General features: G+C 42.8%; 1 protein-coding gene across 3 annotated transcripts in view; it reads right to left on the bottom strand.

Moving 5' to 3' along the window:
• sorcs2 (sortilin-related VPS10 domain containing receptor 2) overlaps nt 1-18,874 on the bottom strand; it is an 893,773-nt gene that overhangs the window by 619,112 nt on the left and 255,787 nt on the right. The window lies entirely within an intron of this gene.

Here is an 18,874-nt window from a genome sequence, read left to right as displayed (position 1 = left end):
CCTCCTCCCAATTAGAAAAATGGCCAAAGACACATCAAGAATGGCTCGAAGGAAATATATTTTAAAATGAAGGAGGTGATATTGAAAGTTTAGGGCCTTAGTAGTCAAAGAGTTGGCTCCTACTCTACCCTACCCAAAAAGTTATATGGCTTCCCAAACACATCAGCTGGACAGGATTTTACCCTGCAAAGTATTATATGTGTGAGCTCCTAATGGATAATGCATACTAGGAAAGTGAAGGACCAGCAGGCTTTAACTAGCAAAATTTGAAAAAATATGAACGAAAGGTTAAAAGGTTGGACTAAAACTGAGAAAATTATAAAGAAAATAGACAGAAGACAGAGAGAAGTAAAACAACACATAAACTTTTCTATAAATAGTAATAACTTCAAGTCAAGTTACTACCTATAGGATCCAGGGCATCATTTCTACAATTCCCCTTCTGTACCCAAGAGGGAGATTGAATTGCAGAAACCTAAAACTCCTGATTAAAATGATACTTATTCTGTTAACCCTAACATTCTGTGTCAGATGTAATTGGCAATAATATACATTTGCAATAAATTTACTATCCTCATGGGAAAAATAAGGATAATCTGCTGTTTTTGTGAGAATAAAGTAGAACAGCTTTTGCCTCTCAGAAACAGCAGATTATGTCAACTTGCAATTTATGGTGATTGACAATTCAGAGACTGCCCTTCCTCATCACACTGCCGTATGATTTACAGTCAAGAATGAGAAGCACAATTAAACTCATTCTTTTGGCAGCAAAATCTGTGGCATTATATAACAGAACATACTCTGTTCACCCCTACTGTGATAACCTACCAAAAGGCTGGAGCACAGGAATACGAAAGGTTGCTGTCAAGAACAGCAGACAATCTGACTCCAATCAATGACAAAAGGGTTCCCAGTCCAAACTGAATCCACTTTCATACTGGTGGTCCGTCAGCTTAGTTCCAACAGCAACATCCACACACTGACTCCTGGTCAACAAGCTACTTTTCAAGCAGACTGGTAAAAGAAAGTCTAGTCTTGGGAGAAGGGGTTCAGATTTAACAGTGCGAGTGCTGGGTACCTACCAGAATATCTGCATTCAAGATCAGATCAATTTCTGAACAGTTTTAGAGCATATGAAAACCTCTGATTGCACTTCCCACGTTACTTTACAGCACAGGTTGGGACTGCAACAAGTGCTGTCTAATTATGTGCAAATTTTCCAAACACTATTTATTTATGTTGACACAGCACAGAATAGGGAGCCACACCATCCAGCAATCCTCTGATTTAACCCAAGCCTAATCACTCCACAATCACCCTACCAACCAGTATGTCTTTGGACTGCGGGAAGAAACCCGAGCACCTGGAGGAAACCCACATGATCATGTGGAAAATGTACAAACTCCTTACAAACAGCGGGAGGGAAATTGAACCCGGATCATTGGTATTGTAAAGTGGTGAGCTAAGCACTACACTAATGTGTCGCCTCAACCTTCCATAATCAATTATGGAAGTTAGTTGATTATCAGGGGGAGTTAGGGGTCAGCTTAAGGTCTAGGACATTTTTTCTCAACCTTTTTGCTCTGGAGGAACCCTTGAAATAATTTTCAGGTATCAGGGAACCCCGTGTAAAAATTATTATATCTACAGTTCACAGTACTTCAGTTTGATCAGTAAGCTGTAGATACAATAATCCAAAAATAATTGTTAATGCTGTTTTGAGTAGAGAATGAATTTTTTAAACAACTTCCTTTAAAAATAGATAAGCTTAGCTTACCTTTCTTGAAATTAATCTTTCCCTTCTATAAATTTTTAAAACTCATAAGGCAAACAATAAATTTCTCAATTCTGGGTAGAGCTTGAGATAAACACACATGGATTTCATCTTCAACTGAAATGAGACGATTTCTATCCTTGTCCCTGATGCTTGTTAAACAAGAAAAAACTTGACCATACATGCAAGTTGAAAATTGCAGCAAACTGTTCATTGCTTTCCTATGAATGGCCGGATACTCTTCATTCACAGAAATCCAGAATTTGTGCATGTCAGGTCAGGAAGTTTCATCTTGAGTGCATGATCACAGTGCAGATCACGAAGTTTTTCCTCTTCTCTCAAAGTCAAGTTCTCACACTAAGCAGACGATTCAGAGAAAGGGTCCCTCACACAGTCATACACTTATGTTGAAAGGGAGGAATTTTCTTTCTTTCTTTTTAAATCTTTTTATTAATTTTCAAATTCATAGGCATAATAGCAATAGTGGTATAGAGGCATTCGGATTACATTGTCGGTAAAAGGTATTTACCAGTATAAACTATAGATAACACATGCTAAAAAAAGTATCCAAAAAAAAAACCCCAAATTAGAAATCAAAAAAACTGAACTAAACAAAACCAAACTAAACAAAGCTGGGCTATTATATTACATTGGATACAATCAATTATGATATTAAGGTAGGTGGCATTGTGGATAATGAAGTAGGTTTTTAAAGTTTGCAGAGAGAATTAGGCCAGTTAGAGGAATGGGCTGAACGATGGCAGATGGAGTTTAATGCTGATAAGTGTGAGGTGCTACATTTTGGTAGAAATATTCCAAATAGGACATACATGGTAAATGTTAGGGCCTTGAAGAATGCAGTAGAACAAAGTGATGTAGGAATAATGGTGCATAGTTCCCTGAAGGTGGAATTTCATGTGGATAGGGTGGTGAAGAAAGCTTTTGGTATGCTGGCCTTTATAAATCAGAGCATTGAGTATAGGAGTTGGGATGCAATGTTAAAATTGCACAAGGCATTGGTAAGACCGAATTTGGAGTATTGTGTATAGTTCTGGTCACCGAGTTATAGGAAAGATGTCAACAAAATAGAGAGAGTACAGAGAAGATTTACTAGAATGTTACCTGGGTTTCAGCACCTAAGTTACAGGGAAAGATTGAACAAGTTAGGTCTTTATTCTTTGGAGAGTAGAAGGTTGAGGGGGAACTTGATAGAGATATTTAAAATTATGAGGGGGATAGATAGAGTTGACATGGATAGGCTTTTTCCATTGAGAGTAGGGGAGATCCAAACAAGAAGACATGAGTTGAGAGCTAGGGGGCAAAAGTTTAAGGGTAACACGAGGGGGAATTTCTTTATTCAGAGAGTGGTAGCTGTGTGGAACGAGCTTCCAGTAGAAGTGGTAGAGGCAGGTTCGGTATTGTCATTTTAAAGTAAAATTGGATAGGTATATGGAAAGGAAAGGAATGGAGAGTTATGGGCTGAGTGCGGGTAAGTGGGACTAGGTGAGAGTAAGTGTTTGGCACGGACTAGAAGGGCCAAGATGGCCTGTTTCTGTGCTGTAATTGTTATATGGTTATAATAATGTCAATAACTCAGCTCCTCTATCCCAATATTTAAGGATAATAAAAAGGATTCAGAAAAGGTCAAGTTACATCATTTGAAAGTGTTGAATAAATGGTCTCCAAGTTTATTCGAATTGAACTGAAGGGTCAAAAATGACACTTCTGATTTTTTCTAAATTTAAACAAGATATAGTTTGGGAAAACCACTGGAATGTAGTAGGAGGATTAATCTCTTTCCAGTTCAATACAATGGATCTTGTGGCCATTAATGTAACAAATGCAATCATCCGACGAGCTGAAGTAGATAAATAACTATGTTACACCATTGGTAATCCAAAAATTGCTGAAATAGGATGAGAATGTAAATCAATACGCAAAACTGTTGAAATAATATCAAAAATATCTTTCCAATATTTCTCCGAGAAGAGGGCAAGACCAGAACATATGAGTCAAAGAAGTTACTGAGGAATTTTGCTCTACAATTCTTCCAGGTGGTTTTCAATAAGACTCGAGACTTTCTGATATCCTTCCTCACTCTAAAGCCCAAGCAGCAGTGGAAACATTTTAAGACTTCCTTTTGAAACATGATTTTTCCAAAGATTCAGTTTCATTTAAAATCCAACAATTTTGTCACTTGAAGTCAAAATATTTTCTCTAGGGCCTTGAAGAGACTTGTTCAACTGCTTCATATGATGAAAAAAAATCGCTGTTAAGTAGGCTAGTTTATGCAGCCTTTCTTCATCTTCAAAGCACTGAGCAAAATCTGGCCTATTATTTTCTTGAAAGTACTCTTGCAATTCACCTTTCAACTCAAACACCCTAGAAACATAGAAAAACTACAGCACAATGCAGGCCCTTTGGCCCACAAAGTTGTGCTGAACATGTCCCTACCTTAGAAATTACTAGGCTTACCCATAGCTCTCTATTTTTCTAAGCTCCAGGTACCTATCCAAAAGTCTCTTAAAAGATCCCATCATATCCACCTCCACCACCATTCCACACACTCACCACTCTGAGTAAAAAAAGTTACCCCTGACATCTCCTCTGTACCTACTCCCCAGCATCTTAAACCTATGTCCTCTTGTGGCAACCATTTCAGCCCTGGGAAAAAGCTTCTGGCTATCCACACGATCAATGCCTCTGATCATCTTATACACCTTTATCAGGTCACCTCTCATCCTCCGTCGCACCAAGGAGAAAAGGCCAAGTTCACTCAACCTGTTTTCATAAGGCATGCTCCCCAATCCAGGCAACATCCTTGTAAATCTCCTCTGCACCCTTTCTATGGCTTTTACATCCTTCCTGTAGTGAGGCGACCAGAACCGATCACAGTACTTCAAGTGGGGTCTGACCAGGGTCCTATATAGCTGCAACATTACCTCTCGGCTCTTAAATTCAATTCCACGATTGATGAAGGCCAATACACCATATGCCTTCTTAACCACAGAGTCAACCTGTGCAGCAGCTTTGAGTGTGCTATGGACTTAGACCCCAAGATCCCTCTGATCCTCCACACTGCCAAGAGTCTTACCATTAATACTATATTCTGTCATCATATTTGACCTACCAAAATAAACCACTTCACACTTATCTGTGTTGAACTCCATCTGCCACTTCTCAGCCCAGTTTTGCATCCTATCAATGTCCCACTGTAACCTCTCACAGCCCTCCACACTATCCACAACACCTCCAATCTCTGTGTAATCAGCAAACTTGCTAACCCATCCCTCCACTTCCTCATCCAGGTCATTTATAAAAATCACAAAGAGTAAGGGTCCCAGAACAGATCCCTGAGGCACCCCACTGGTACCGACCTCCATGCAGAATATGACCCGTCTACAACCACTCTTTACGTACACAACGCTGGAAGAACTCAGCAGGTCAGGCAGCATCCGTAAGAAAAGAGTAGCCAACGTTTCGGGCCGAGACCCTTCATCAGGAATGGGGGGAAGAGAGGGCCAAAGCCCAGTAATAGAGATAGGGGAGGGGGTAGGGCCTAGAGGCGCCAGGTGGAAAACCAATCAGAGAGATAAGGGGGGAGGGGAAGGAGATAAGCATGAAAGAACTGTAAAGATAAAGAAGCAGAAAGTTGAAAGGGGAGAGAGGCAGAGAGGGACCTGGGATAGGGGAAGGGGGAGGGGGAGGGAATGACCAGAAATTGGAGAATTCAACGTTCATACCACCAGGCTGGAGGCTACCCAGACAGTAGATGAGGTGTTGCTCCTCCAGCCGGAGATTGGCCTCATCGTGGCAGTAGAGAAGGCCATGTATGGACAGATCTAGATGGGAATGAGAGGCAGAGTTGAAGTGGGTGGCAACCGAGAGGTCCTGTCTATTGTGACGGACTATTGTCCTGTCTATTGTAGGTGCTCGATGAAGCGGTCCCCCAATCTGCGTCGGGTCTCGCCGATGTAGAGGAGGCTGCACCGGGAGCACCGGATGCAATAGACAACTCCAGCAGACTCTCAGGTGAAGTGTTGCCTCACCTGGAAGGACTGTCTGGGGCCCGGAATGGTGGTAAGGGGGGAGGTGTGGGGACAAGTGTAGCATTTGCGCTTGCAAGGATAAGTGCCAGGTGGGAGTTCTGTGGGGAGGGACGTGTGGACCAGGTAGTCGCAGAGGGAACGATCCCTGCAAAAAGCTGAGAGGGGTAGGGAGGGAAAGATGTGCTTGGTGGTGAGGTCCTGTTGAAGGTGGCGGCAGTTGCGAAGGATATGTTGGAACCGGAGACTGGTGGGGTGATAGTTGAGGACAAGGGGGACATGGTCCCTGTTGTGACGGGAGGATGGGGTGAGGGCTGAAGTGCGGGAAGTGGAGGAGATACGGGTGAGGGCATCTTTGATGACGCCAGAAGAGAAACCACGATCCTGAAAGAAAGAGGACATTTGAGAAGTCCTGGAATGGAAAGCCTCATCCTGGGAGCAGATGCGGTGGAGACGGAGGAACTGGGAATAGGGAATGGCATTTTTGCATTGGGCAGGGTGGAAAGAGGTATAATCAAAATAGTTATGGGAGTCAGTGGGTTTGTAGAAGATGTCAGTGGATAGTCTGTCTCCAGAGATGGAGACCAAGAGATCATGAAAGGGGAGAGAAGTGTCCAAGATGGACCAAGTGAATTTAAGGGCCGGGTGAAAGTTAGAGGCAAAGTTGATGAAATTGACGAGCTCAGCATGGGTGCAGGAAGCAGCACCAATGTAGTCGTCAACGTAGCAGAGGAAAAGTTGGGGAGTGGTACCAGTATAGATTTGGAGCATAGGCTGTTCCACATAACCCACAAAGAGGCAGGCATAGCTGGGGCCCATGCAAGTGCCCATGGCTACACCCTTGATCTGGAGAAAGTGGGAAGAACCAAAGGAGAAGTTATTGAGAGTTAGAACAAGCTCCGCCAACCGGAGTAGTGTGGTGGTGCTAGGGAACTGGTGGGGTCTGTTATCCAAAAAGTAGCGGAGGGCTTTGATGCCTTCTTGATGGGGGATGGAGGTGTATAAGGTTTGAACATCCATGGTAAAAATGAAGCGGTCGGGGCCGGGGAATTGGAAGTTATTGAAGGCATGGGATGCATCCTGGATGCAGGTGGGGAGAGACTGAACTATGGGGGATAAAATGGAGTTCAGGTAGGCAGACACAAGTTCGGTGTGGCAGGAGTAGGCTGAAACTATGCGTCTGTCGGGACAGTCAGGCTTGTGGATCTTGGGGGAGGAGGTAAAACCGAGCTGTGCGAGTTGTGAGAATTATGAGTTTTTTGTTGAGGGAGGAAGGTGTCTGGAGTTGATGAGGGTGGAGATGGTGCGGGAGACAGTGGATTGATGTTTTTTGGTGGGGTCCTGTGGCAGGGGTAAGTACGAGGAGGTGTCGGAGAGCTGCCGTTTGGCCTCAGTGAGGTAGAGGTCCGTCTGCCAGACTACTACGGCACCACCTTAGTCTACAGGTTTGATGGTGAGGTTGGGGTTAGTGCGGAGAGAGTGGAGGGCAGTGCGTCCTTCCAGGTGAGGCAACACTTCACCTGTGAGTCTGCTGGAGTCGTCTATTGCATCCAGTGCTCCCGGTGCGGCCTCCTCTACATCGGCGAGACCCGACGCAGATTAGGGGACCGCTTCATCGAGCACCTATGCTCCGTCCGTCACAATAGACAGGACCTCCCGGTTGCCACCCACTTCAACTCTGCCTCTCATTCCCATCTAGATATGTCCATACATGGCCTCCTCTACTGCCACGATGAGGCCAAACTCAGGTTGGAGGAGCAACACCTCATCTACCGTCTGGGTAGCCTCCAGCCTGGTGGTATGAACATTGAATTCTCCAATTTCTGGTAATTCCCTCCCCCTCCCCCTATCCCAGGTCCCTCTCTGCCTCTCTCCCCTTTCAACTTTCTGCTTCTTTATCTCTATAGTTGTTTCATGCTTATCCCCTCCCCTCCCCCTTTATCTCTCCCCTGATTGGTTTTCCACCTGGCGCCTCTAGGCCCTACCCCCTCCCCTATCTCTATTACTGGGCTTCGGCCCTCTCTTCCCCCCCCATTCCTGATGAAGGGTCTCGGCCCGAAATGTTGGCTACTCTTTTCTCACGGATGCTGCCTGATCTGCTGAGTTCTTCCAGCGTTGTGTACATATTCTTTGATCCACAGCATCTGCAGTTGTATTTTTGTGTTACAACCACTCTTGCCTTCTGTGGGCAAGCCAGTTCTGGATCCACAAAGCAATGTCCCCTTGGATCCCATGCCTCCTTACTTTCTCAATAAGCCTTGCATGGGGTACCTTATCAAATGCCTTGCTGAAATCTATATACACTACATTTACTGCTCTTCCTTCATCAATGTATTTAGTCACATCCTCAAAAAATTCAATCAAGCTCATAAGGCACAACCTGCCCTTGACAAAGCTATGCTGACTACTCCTAATCATATTATACCTCTCCAAATGTTCATAAATCCTGCCTCTCAGGATCTTCTCCATCAACTTACCAACCACTGAAGTAAGACTCACTGGTCTATAATTTCCTGGGCTATCTCTACTCCCTTTCTTGAATAAAGGAACAACATCTGCAACCCTCCAATCCTCCGGAACCTCTCCTGTCCCCAATGATGATTCAAAGATCATCGCCAGAGGCTCAGCAATCTCCTCCCTTGGCTCCCACAGTAGCCTGGGGTACATCTCATCTGGTCCCGGTGACTTAACAACTTGATGCTTTCCAAAAGCTACAAGTGGAGCTTGTACAAAAGCTTTCCCTTTCATAATACCTACATTCTCAAGCTTATCAGTCTGCTGCAAGTCAGCACTACAATCACTAAGATCCTTTTCCATAGTGAATACTGAAGTGTTGAGAATTCTTCCTCTGCTAAGCCACCGGATTTCTGTATGTAGCAGGAGACTGGTCTGTTCTTTGTCTCAGTTTTTTAAAAACATGCTCAAGTGAACTGGTCTTAAAGCTACTAAATAACTAAGCTTCCTGAAACTTTTTACTGACTGTGACTTTATTTTCAAAAGTTTTAATCTGTTTGTTTTGGGATTCCAATAGTCATTTAAAATAATCTGTGCTTTTACATGTCATGTGGCTGTGATTTGTAGTTGAGTCTTTTCAATTTTGCTGGAGCCATTGCTGTATCTGTACGTTATCTGCCACAGACTGGACACAGTGGAACAGGACAGCTTGGATCACCAGTCCACATAAAACACATTGAGAAGCAGCTTTCATTGTAAACATGGACTTCTTTGTGTCTGTTGTTGCACTAATGCAGTGAAATAGTCAGAAGATTGTAATTCTTCATCATTAACCATATCAGAATTGTCCGTAGGCCTAGGCCTAGGATCCTCCTCTTCACAAATCAACACTCTGGACCGTCTTTAAAATGACAATTCCCCTCCAATTTTCTACTACACTAGTAGTTTGTTTGCTCCCATAAGTCAGTCAGCAGCACATCAGGGGAAGTTGGGGAAAGTGTAATTCTGGAGAGGCTGACGCCATAGCCCAAGTCAAGCAAGTCCACGTAATGCTCAAAAATGCACTTCACGTGCCTCATTAGCCTGCCATCCTCCCTCTGTGCACTCACTCACCAATTACCAGCCTACCTTTCTCCCCTCCGTGCAATACAACACTCACCAATTACCAGCCTACCATTCTCCCCTCTGTATAATACTGCGCTCACCAATTATCAGCCTACCATCCTCCCCTACATGCAATATTGAGCTCACCAATTATCAGTCGACCGTTCTCCCCTCTGAGCTCACCAATTATCAAAGGCCTCCCCTATCTCGTATCAAAAACTGAGGGTAGATTCAAACAGATAAACATGGTCCAACTGTGACTGCGCACTGCCATACTGAGCTGAGATTGCTGACAGAGCCCATTACTGCGAGTACTGGCACCGTGAAGTTCAAAAAACAAAAAAAAATTTTAAAGCACAATCTCTCGCGGCATCCCTAGTGACCTCTCAAGGGACCTTGGTTTAGGATGTGGAGGAACTTGGACACAGCAGAGGCCTGGGCTCCAGCCTGACCTCAACGGCCAGCGGTGTGCCTGTGTGATAAAGGAGATGCATGGTTACATACTGGGCCACCAGACCAGAGAGTACAAGGGATGGTACCCCACCCCCAGGTCAGCCAGGTACTGGCATGTTCCAGTATCAGAGCTCTGTGAGGGAAGCAGGCTCAAGGGCCAGTGACCAGAGATTGAAGCCTAATGTTTGCGGTCCAGCTGTTGGTGAGTTCAGAGTTCAAGGCTTGGAGATTGGAGTCCTCATTCATTGTCATCTAAGAACCTGGGGGTCAATACAGAGGATCGAAGCCCAAAGGTCAATCAGAAGTCCAGAAATTGAGGCCTGATGGCTAAAGCCTAGGTTGGTGAGTCTCTGCAAATCCACAGGGGAAGTCAAAGGCCCAATGTCAGCCAGTCTGAGTTCTCCCGAGGCTGGAGAACTGGGTACCAGTGGACTGTGTGTGCACGCATGCGAGGTAAGGCCTTCTATTGTGGTTGTTGCTGCTGCGTGCTTTGTGAACGTGGTGGGCATGCTATATCACTGCCAGCATGTGTGGCGACACTTGCACACTGCCCCCAGGTGGTGTTGGTTGGTAACACATTTCACTGCTTGTTTTTGTGTACATGTGATAAATGAATGAATCTGAATTTGAATGGAATCTTTCTTTGACCTCCATAGGGGTGAAGAAATATACAGAATCAGCATTTAGCAGAAAGCATGGAGGACAAACTGAGACAGAATTTACAGGCTATAACAAAGCAATGGTCCTTGCCGGTGATGTTGAAGAAAGCTCCCCACAAAGATCTGTTCAACACTGAGACACGTACATTCTGCTTTCTAATACACTTTGTTGTCAGTCGGAAAAACAGAGATCCAGCTTGCTGGCATTAAAGAGAAGCTGAAGTACCAAGAACTTTTTCAAAAGCTTTAAAGTCTCTTGCATTTAAATTTCTCCTGTCAAGTGACAATACACTCACATGCTGTTTGTTTTAAGACTTGCTGCATTGCTAAAATATTATTATGGGTTAATAGGCCATGTTAAAATTCTCACTTTTACCTTCAGTAACAAAGTCTCAGATTTTCCAGCACTTTATAGTGGGACTGCATTATGAACATCAAAAATTCAAAAGACATCAGCTGATTTTCAATGATTATGATGAAAAGGCAGAAAATTGCAGCCTGTGATGCAATGCTGAATCACTGACAGAAACTTCACTTTAAACCAAACATGCACACAAATCAGAGTGGTTGAGTTTTAGACAATAATGGCTCAAGTCTGTCACTATTTCAATCAAAAATCTTGGCCGCTATTTTCTCATTAATCTTCAAGTACCTTTTCCTTTGAAAGGAATCAGACTTCTTCCTAATGTTCTTGAATTATCAGCTTTCCAGGCCTAACTGAAGGTGAATGCAGATATTAAAAAGCATGAGTGCATTCATCTTTTTCATTCCTGAGACCATAGTTTTCACATTCAAAGCACTGATTTCTCTGTGAATCTCCAATGTCTCAATAATCACAGTCTAGCCTTCCCTCTTCTCTGATTAAATACCCAAAGTCACAGTATAAAGGGCCTTTATATAGTGGTTTTTAAACATTGTGATATCTTCTCAATAACATAGTGAACAGATGGAGATGAAGCTTGGCCTTGTTTCTATGCAACTTCTGAAAAACTGAGACCACAAGGCTGATCCCAAATAGTGTGAATGCTCATCTTGTAGACAGTCATCTCCTGAGGGGCAACCAACATGATCTTGCAAAAGGCATCACAGAAGCGAAGGACATGTTTCTTCTTATCTTATAGGGAACACAGTTTTAGGGCAGAGATGAGGAAATGTATTTTCTCCCTCAGAGGATCCTTAGTCCTTTGTCACTCACTTCTCACGGAGCAATGGAAGCAGAGTCTTAGCATTTTAAAGCAGAGGGCAAGAAGGTTACCATGGGGAGGATAGCAATGTGGAGTTAGGAACAAAATAACAGTGGCCATGATGCAATTAAGAGAGAGCAGGCTAAAGGAGACATTTGTATATTCCTGAAAGTTTCTCCACTGGGTTTCTCCGAAACTCCTGCTTAACCTCAGCTGGAGAAAAAGACTGATATTTTCATCTGTTCATGCTATTCTCCAAAAGTAATGAAAACTTCTGAACTAGCACAGTGAGCTCAGGAAAACGATACCAAACAAGAGAAAACCTGCAGACGCTGGAAACCCGAGCAACACACACAAAATGCTGGAGGAACTCAGCAAGCCAGGCTACATCTATGGGAAAGAATACAGTCCATGTTTCAGGCCAATATCCTCTGGCAAGACTGATATGTTTGAATTGGAAAGATTCTACGAAGTTCACTGTAATCCTTTAGTGCAGACGGACCCATGCACGTGCACGCACGCACGCACACTCTAACAATACAAAAGCAGATAGCTGATGGCAGTAATATACTATGAATAAAGTATATATTAGAGTCAGAGTCAAAACACTGCATCACAGAACCAGGACATTCAGTCCATCTAGTTCATGCCAAACTATATTCTGCCAAGTCCCGGACTAGAATCCTCCATACTCTTCCCATCTGTTTACCCATCCAAATTTCTCTTGAATGTTGAATTTGAACCTGCATCCACCAATTCTGCTGGCATCTCGTTCCACACCCTCAAAGCCATGAGTTCCCCATGTTCCCCTTAAACAGTCCACCTTTCACCCTTCACCCATGACCTCTAGTTATAGTCTCACCCAACCTCATTGGAAAAAGCCTGCTTGCATTTGCTCGATCTATACACTCAAAATTTTGTATACCTCTATCAAATCTCCCCTGATTCTCCTACATTCTAGAGAATAAAATCCTCTCCTATTCAATATAACTCAGCTCCTCAAGTCCTGGAACATCTCTGTAAATTTCTTCTGCACTCTTTCAATCTTATTGATATCTTTCGTATAGGGAGGTGACAAGATCTGCACACAATGCTCCAATTTAGGCCTAACCTTGTACAACTTCAACATCGCTACTCCTGTATAGAACACTTTGACTTATGTGGGCTAATGTGCCAAAAGCTCTCTTTTACAACCCCATCTACCTGTGACACCACTTTCACAGAATTATGTATCTGTTTTCCCAGATCCCTCTGTTCCACCATACTCCCCAGATCCCTCCTGCCCACTGTGCAAGGCCTACCCTGAACAGGCATCCCAACACGCAACACCTCACACTGCGCTGCATTTCATTTCATCTGCCATTTTCATGCCCTTTTTTCGAGCTGGTCCAGATCCAGACAAGGTAAAATACTTGAGAGAAAAACAGGAAAGGGCGCTATACTGAATTCATAGCTACACCACATTTCTGACAAAATTTGGGAACAGAATCGGGTTAATATCACTGGCTTATGCAGTGAAATATGCTGTTTTGCAGCAGGACTACATTGAAATGCATAATAATAAAAAGCTATAAATTACATTAAGTGAATAATGGAAAAACAATTAAATAAGTTGTGCAAAAGATTTAAAAAATTGAGGTACTGTACACAAGTTCATTGTCCATTCAGAAATCAGATGGCAGAGGGGAAGAAGCTGTTCCTAAAATGCTTTTGTATTGATGGTAGTAATGAGCAATGAGGTACAAGTGCCTCGTACCACCAGGTTCAAGAACAATTGCTACCCCTAAACCAACAGGTTCTTGATCAAAAAGGAATAAGTACACTCATTTCAGGATTCATTTATCTTGTTATTTCATGCTCGTTGTTTATTGCTATTTATTTATATCTGTGTTTGCAGAGTTTATTCTCCTTTGATCCTGTTTACAGTTACTGTTCTATAGATATGCTAAGAAAAAGAATCTCAGTGTTGTATTTGGTGACTTGTATATATTCTGATAATAACTTTTACTTTGACTTTTGACTTTGGTATGTCCTTGATGAGAGAGATGCCGCCTTTTTGAGGTGTTACCTTGTGAAGGTCTCCTTGATCTGGGCAGGCTGGTGTCCATGACGGAGCTAGCTCAGTTCACAACTTTCTGCAGCTTTTTCCGATCCTGTGCAGGGGCCCCTCCATACCAGATGGTGATGCAACCAGTTGGAATGCCAGACAAAGCTCTCGTAGAAATTTACTAGAGACTTTGGTGTTATATCAAGACTCAAACTCCTAATAAAATATAGGTACTGTCATGTTTTCTTTGAAATTGCATCAATATGTTGGGCCCAGGGTAGATCTTCAGAGATGCTGACACCCAGAAACTTGAAACTCCTCATCCTTTCCACTGCTGATCCCTCGATGAGGACGGGTGTTTGTTCCCTCAGATTCCCCCTCATTTCTTTGGTCTTACTGACGTTGAGTACAAGGTTGTTGTTGTGACACACTCAACCAGCTGATCTAGCTTCCCCCTGTACGCCTCCTCGTCACCATCTGAAATTCTTCCCCCAACAGTTGTGTCATCAGCAAATTTATTGATGATTTGGGAGTTGTGCCTAGCCACACATTCATTTTGTGGGTGTAGAGAGAGTAGAGCAGAGGACTAAGCACACATCCCTGAGGTGTGCCAGTGTTGATAAGTCAGTGATGAGGAGATGTTATTTCCAATCCACACTGACTAGTCTTTCAGTGAGGATCCAGTTGCAGAGGGAGGTATAGAGGCCCGCGTTTTGGAGCTTGCTGATTTGTACTGAGGGTTTACAAAAATTATTAGTGTTGAATGCTGAGTTGTAATCAATAAACAGCAGCCTGACACAGATATTGTAATTGTCCAGGTGATCCAAGGCCAAGCGGAGAGCCAATGAGATTGCATCCACTGTAGACCTATTGGGGCAATAGGCAAATTGTAAAGGGTCCAAGACCTTGTTTAGGCAGGAGTTGATTCTGGTCATGACTAACCTCTCAAAGCACTTCATCACTGTAGATATGAACGCAACTGATAATAGTCATTGAGGCACTGATTCTGCTCTCTTTGGGCATGGGTATGATTGTGGCTCTTTTGAAGCAGTGAGAGATTGAAGATGGCCTTGAACACCCCCACCAGTTGCTTGGCAAAGGCCTTCAGAGTCTCACCACGTACACTAGCTGGGCCTTGCAAGAGTTCACCCTCTTGAAAGATTTTCTGACATCAGCCTCCAAGACAGAGACCACAGGGTTACCAGATGCTGCAGGGATTTGCACTGATGTTGTTTTATTCTCCCTTTCTTGAATGCCACAGATCTAACCATCAACAGACTACAAAATCTCCTGGTTCATACACAGCTTTTAGTCTTGGTATGTTTGGTATGTTCTCAAAGGTATGTAGTCATCCACACAGGCCTTGATAAGGTTGGTGACAACTGCAACATATTCATTCAGACTGGAGGATGAATCCCTGAATATTGTCCAGTCCACTGACTCATTGCAGTTCTCTAAGTTCTCCTCTGCCTCTCTTGATCAGACAGTACCTGCTTGGTCCTCATCACTGGTGCCAATGTCTTTAGTCTCTGCCTATACATCGGAACTAGAAGTACAACCAGGTGACTGGACTTTCCAAAGTGTGGGCATGGGATGGTACGGTTAAGATTCCTTAATGCTAGTATAATAGTTGTCAGTGTCTTGGCTTTTCTGGTTCCACTGGAGATATTTTTGGTGGTTGTTATTCAGAGACTTCAAGTTGGCCTTGTTGAAATCTGCCACATCGGTAGGGAAGGCATCAGGCTTCGCGGTTTCATGCCTGACATTGGCGTGAGGTGGAATGTACACCACTACTAGGAAGAAGGTGGAAAACTCCCTTGCTTGATAAAAAGGAATGACAATTGAATGTTGGATGTTCTGTGTCAGGTGAGCAGGATTGAGACAGAACTGCCATGTCTGTGCTCCATGAATCATAACATATATTCCATCTCTACCTTTAAAAGACTCGGATGCCCTGCCTTTTCAGTGGATAGTGAAGCCTTCAGGCTGCAGGGCTGTGTTCAGAATGGTAGGGATGAACCATGTTTCTGTTAGGCAAAGTACCCAGCGGTCCTTGATACCCCTTCTTGTACTTCAATCTTTCTCTGATTGGGGCAATCTTTCTGAACATTGACTTTCAATATTTACAACTTGAACAATGTTCTACTTTTCTATTTTTCCTGCTAAAATTGAGAGGGGGATCAGGGTGGGTGGTGAGAAGGTAAAGACTCTAAGTAGGAGCAAGTGTCCATGACAGAGTGCAAGCTCATCAAGTGCGTATGCCTGCACGTGCCTGTAACTGGACATGCAAGTACACCTGCATAGATGCGAGATGGTATGTTTGGGTGCGTGCATGAGAAAACTCATGCAACTGTCATCTCCTTACAAGAATTTACACGCACATCCATTATCCACCCTCAAAATGGACAGAAAGCCAGTCATCCTCAATCCCAAACGTCTGCCTACAAAGATGCCAACCAGTAAAGTGGCTCACCTCATATTTCTCCATAATGTACTCCAGCTGGTGTATCACTATCAACTTCTACAGAATTATCACAGCTTACTTTTCTATCTGTGCTTATGCATTCAGCAAACTTTGGTAGTTAATCTCATGGTTTTAGCTCAATGTTTTATCAAAGTTATTCTTGGTCTCTTGTAACACTGTCAGTGGCTCAGGGCAGAATGTTTAGTTGCTCTTTGAAACCAGTGAGGAAGACTTGATAGACGAAGCATGGGGTTCATGGGATGACATCCAAAACGTCATGTAAAAAATCATTTCCTACAATATCTACTTACTTTTTCCTCCCTTCTGGTGTAATTCTGCTTTCTACAACATTGATCAACTCAAAGCAATTAAGCATGTTAACCACAAGCTTACTTCCTTTCCCCATTTTGTGTGCTTACCTGATGCACTGATTTTCTGTTTAACAAAGGCAATTAAGTCTTAACAATCATTGTGGACAAGAAATCATCCAGCAGCTGTCAGGTTGTGATCTAAGAAAATATTGCTGCCAAGCCAGTAATTAAATCCTGCATTTAAACTTGAAATGCCAATTTAACTTTAGATAAACATCCAGCTGAACCTCAAAATGCAGTCAAGCCTAAACATTGAGATGGGGCTTGAACAGATGATGACAGCTTTCAAATTTGCAATGGAAATTAAAACTTCAATGAACGATAACCAAGGTCATTGGGGAAAGCAAATAGGAAAAGCTGAAAATACCTTTTGGGTCAGGCTACGGAAGTAGAGCGAAGGTTTGGCTTATTATTGAAACACTTCTCACTGCTGCTTCTCTTTCATGAGATTGTTAATGGTTCAGACATTTTCTATTTTAATGTCAAAACTCTGCAATAATTTCCTTTCAAACCAACATCAAAGGGGTTTCCTTTAACCTCTATGAAATGCAAAATGGTCATAGTTACTGACATTATGTCATTCACTCTAGGACAAAAATTTGCTTTTATCATTTGCTTCACTTGATCGAAGATGAGGTCGGATGGAGGTTAGTGACAGAAGATGTTAACTGCTGTTGGGTTTCCCATGTTAACTGTTAAGTTTTGTAACTCCGAAACATCAAAACAAAGGTAAAATACGGAGATGAGAGACAATCTTGTATGTTTAGATTTGTTTTTACTTTAAGCGAGGCGCATGCAAATGATGTAGCAGTGTGATGACATTTACTATTCACTTACTTTTGCATAGAACCCATAATAAATTAAACAAATAATGCTTAATCAAACAACATATATTTACAATATTACTCTAATTTTATTGAAACATTAAATACACATCATTAACCACCATGTCCTGTTAACCTTCCACCGGTCTCAACCATGCATTTGTCACCTCCAAATCTGACTCTTCCAAAAATCTCCTGGTCACTGATTCTTCCTCCATCTCCATATCACCAAGACTGACATTCTACTCTCTCTTCACTGCACCTTATGTTCACTGATCATTAAACGCTCCCTGTTCACCATTGCTTCAGTTTCTAATGTTGATTCTCTGTTCATATCTCTCCAGAACTGAGCCCATCTTATCTCCGTAAGTTCCTTTGGCTCATTAACCCTGAAAGTTGTATGCCTTCTTTCAGCTCAGGCCACATGTTCCCCAGCTTCCTTTACTTTATAAAAAGCTTTCATCGTTTTCAGCTTTAGGCTCCAACATTCCTTCTACAAACATCCATTTTTTTCTTTCTAACCCAGAGTTAAATCCCAAATCTTGGTGCATGGTTACCTGCCTTAAATCACATTAGTGTTTTTTTGCATTATTTACACCTTGTTTAATACATTAGTGGTACTATACAACTGGAACAGCACAAACTTATCTGTTGTGAACAGGGTTAATTTTGGGCCAGAGTCTCCAGCATGCTCTCTACCTAGTTAAGCCTTAAATATTTCAAAGCAGTCTTTTAAAAAGCCTACTTTATGCATGAAAGGTTCAACTTACTAATATCATAGGCACCATAACACAGTCTTCAGAAAAGACTGAGGGAAAACTTCATTTTTTGTACACTGAAGAGAATTTTCAATTTAGTTGAACCCAGTTTTACAGGAATGTAATTATTATATAACATTGTGAAGTAAAATGAATGTGTGAATGATTGAGCAAAAAGTGATTGGGACAGTAGTAAATTCCTGAAGACAGAGTCAGAAAGATAGCAAAGGCAGAATCAGAATAATAGCACCAGCATATGCTATGAAATTTGATAACTTTGCAGCAGGAAATAAGAACCAAGTAGTGAGGTAGTGTTCAAGGGTTCAATGTCCATTTAGACATCAGATGGTAGAGGGGAAAAGCTGTTCCTGAATCGTTGAGTGTGTGCCTTCAGAGTCCTGTACTTCCTACCTGATGGTAACAATGAGAAGCGGACACGTCCTGGGAAGCGTGGGTCCTTGATGACGGACAGCACCTTTCTGAGCACTGCTCCTTAAAGATGTCTTGGTTACCATGGAGGCTGGTATCCATGATGGAGCGGAATAATTTTACAGCTTTCTGCATCTTACTTCAATCCTGTGCAGCAGCCCCCTCCCCCTCCCCGCACCAGACAGTGATGCAGCCAGTCAGACTGCTCTCCACTGTACACGTGCAGAAGTTTGAAAGTTTTAGGTGACAAACCAAATTTCTTCAAACTCTTAATGAAAATTAGCCCCGTCTTGCCTTCTTTATAGCT

The sequence above is a fragment of the Hemitrygon akajei genome, chromosome 4 (genome assembly GCF_048418815.1).
Source record: "Hemitrygon akajei chromosome 4, sHemAka1.3, whole genome shotgun sequence".
NCBI lineage: Eukaryota > Metazoa > Chordata > Chondrichthyes > Myliobatiformes > Dasyatidae > Hemitrygon > Hemitrygon akajei.
This window is presented reverse-complemented; position numbering and strand designations above follow the sequence as displayed.